Source organism: Suricata suricatta, chromosome 1 (genome assembly GCF_006229205.1).
Source record: "Suricata suricatta isolate VVHF042 chromosome 1, meerkat_22Aug2017_6uvM2_HiC, whole genome shotgun sequence".
Lineage (NCBI taxonomy): Eukaryota > Metazoa > Chordata > Mammalia > Carnivora > Herpestidae > Suricata > Suricata suricatta.
This window is the reverse complement of record NC_043700.1, coordinates 26,128,406-26,131,295: the sequence shown is the minus strand read 5'-3', so window position 1 is coordinate 26,131,295 and position 2,890 is coordinate 26,128,406. Positions and strand designations below refer to the sequence as shown.

The 2,890-nt window shown below is 49.6% G+C and overlaps 1 long non-coding RNA gene across 1 annotated transcript; it reads left to right on the top strand.

Moving 5' to 3' along the window:
* Positions 1 to 352: 352 nt before the first annotated feature.
* LOC115289596 lies at positions 353 to 2,076 on the top strand. The gene is made up of 4 exons (XR_003907718.1): positions 353 to 398; positions 896 to 987; positions 1,137 to 1,213; positions 1,886 to 2,076. It is a non-coding gene; the product is annotated as an uncharacterized LOC115289596 (long non-coding RNA).
* The last annotated feature ends 814 nt before the right edge of the window (positions 2,077 to 2,890 follow it).

Below are 2,890 nucleotides of genomic sequence, written 5' to 3'. Positions count from 1 at the left end.
GGTGCCAGGCTCAGGTCTGTATTTTGAAACTCTCACTTTTACAGTTGTGTGGTGTTAGGAGCGAGGCAACAGGCTCCTAACCAACGGAATCCTTTCTGCTAAGCCTGTGACACCTAATTGAATCCCAGTTTCAGCCGGCCGAGGAGTCACCTGGTCAGCATAGTTAGGTAACGTGCCTCCCAGGCCCCAGCCCGCTCTTTCGTTCCTGCTCCCTTCTGCCCACAAACGACTTGGACTTTGCCCACGTTCTCTCTGCTAGGCTGGAGGCTGCTCAATTAGAATCGATTTGGGCTCAAATAAACTCTCAAAAATGTTGAATAACTCTCAGTTTCTCTTTTAACAGTTCTGGGGGTCAGAAAGAGATTCCGAGATCTCCCAGAAGCAAAGGGCAACCAGACGTAGGTACCTGCTCAGCCCCTCGGGCTCTCTGCTGGGTCGCTGCCTCCGCAGGTGGCAGGGAAGTCCCTCGGTGTCCTGGCTCTGCGGACCTGGCATTGCGAGCTTTCAGACTTCCTTTGAGCAGTTCTCTCTCCGGACTGGATCCAGAAACCCACAGAGTCAAACTAGGTCGCAGTTAGAAAACCGAACTAGGTCTGGGAACGGACTGGGTCTGACCTAGAAACTGGACTGGATCCAAATTAGAAAACGGACTGGGTCTGGGAACAGACTGGGTTGGACCTAGAAGCCAGACTGGGTTTGGGGTCAGACGGGGTCCACCTTATACGGGATTTTATTTTAAGGCTGAACAAGCAGGTAAACCTTACCAAGTGGCCAGTGTGGAGAACTTTCAACCTAATTAACCGTATTCATTTATGAGGTGGCCTAGAGAAACAGGGGTCTCAGCCAAGCACCCCCCATGAGAGGAAGAGGGGAAATTATTTTTCCTCCTCTACAGTTTCTGGTGAGCAGGATGAGACCCGCCGGGACCCCACACTCCCTGCAGAGCCTGCAGACGGATCCTGGGAAAGCCGCCGGGGCCCTCAGAGGGTGAGAGTTCCTACCCGAAGTCAGCTCTCCCGTCGGATTCCACTCCATTTCTCCAATTTCTCTCCTGCCTTTCTGCCCCATATTATACACACCTACTCCCTGTAATGAGTGTGTTCTGGAATGTTCTTCCTGTTTTCCCACCTGAACAGCTTCTACTCATGCCTCAAGAAGCCAATGGAGGGGCACCTGGGTGGCTCGGTCGATTAAGCGTCTGACTCCGGGTCAGGTAATGATCTCACAATTTGTGCGTTTGAGCCCCGCTCTGTGCTGACAGCTCGGAGCCTGGAGCCTGCTTCGGATTTGGTGTCTCCCTCTCTCTCTGCCTCCCCCTCACTTGTGCTCTGTCTCTCTCTCAAAAACTAATTAATTAATTAAAAAAAAAGAAGTCAACAGAAATGTCACGTTCTCATGGGAAAAATAAACTTGAATATCAACTAAGTTTCATATCGCTGAATTGTATCAACTCAATTGTCATTGTGATGATACTTGTCATTTCTGATGGGCAGTAAAATATGTCCCAGAATACGAAATGACACAGTAAACTGCTACAGGATATTCTCTTCACCACAAATTTCTGTGAACTGGTATTTCTCTTCCCTGACAGTACAATTACAACTGAGAGCAATGCTGTAAGATACAAAATTGTTTCATGAATCAGTTAAAAAGAAAGTTAGATTGTGTGAGGGGAAAAAAGAAATGCTCTCTGACCAGATTACTAGTTGCAATTTATTATTACCTGGGCATATTGCCGCTTAGCTAAGGACTACATTTCCCAGCTTTCCTTGCCGCTAAATGCAACCACATGACTAGGTCCATGTCCTAGGAAGTAAGGGTAGGCGCACCTTCTGTTTCTTGCTTGAAAGGAAATTGCTTGGTCTCCACTTTTTCTCTTTCCCAGGCTGAAGCGTGGAGGTGGTTGTGACCCAGCTTTGACCATGCAACCAAGGAAATATCCTAGGATGATGATGTAACAAAATGGGAAGAAGCCAGGTCCCCAGCTGACCTGATAGAACTGAGCGGTCCCAGCAGTCTGGACTACTCACCTCTGACAATGGTCTCTTGTGTGAAAAATACAGTGAATCATCTTTAAGCTGCTGTGCGTGCCAGTGTAGATGTCTCTTTGCTTTAGCATAGCAGCTTAGCCTGTTTCTAGGTGGACTAGGCAATGAGCGGCCCCAGAGCAGAGCATTTCCAGCACCCAGCATTGTACCTTATTTTAAAAATATTAATATTCAATAGCGGTGCCAGTGTTGTGCCCAAGTTTGTAATGTCGCCCCAAGAAAAGACCAGAGACTACCAGGGAGACCTAGTCACGCCTGCAAAAACAAAGGGCTTTATTACGGCTTGGACTCACAGACTCCACTGACCCGCTGGCCACGTGGAGAGAGAGCCCGGAACAAAGACAGGGGAGGGCTTTTATGAGTTTGGGAAGGGGCCTACAGGAAATGACAACAGGAGTACAGTGATCCGATCCCTACCCCCCATCAATACGGGCAATTGTGGGAGCCAATCACAACATCCAGAGTATTGACCAATCAGAGTGGGCCCAGGACCCCCACGTGGGGCGTGACTAGGCCCGCCTCTAGAAAGGTCAAAGGTATTGGCGGCTTGGGCGCTGCAGGAGTTGTCCCTCCTTAATGTGCACCCTTTCATTCAGAGAAGCCGGCGCCTTCCCCTTTAAGTACAGGGGAAGGCTGAATCGGACCTGCATCCTTACACCAGGGTGGTTCAGCTGGTTAAGCATCCGACTTCCGCTCAGGTTCCTGGGTTTGAGCCCTGCACTGGGCTCTGTGCTGACAGCTGGGAGCCTGGAGCCTGCTTCATATTCTCTCTGTCTCTGCCTCTCTCTCTCTCAAATAAATAAAGATCAGGGGCACCTGGGTGGCTCAGTTGGTTAAGCCTC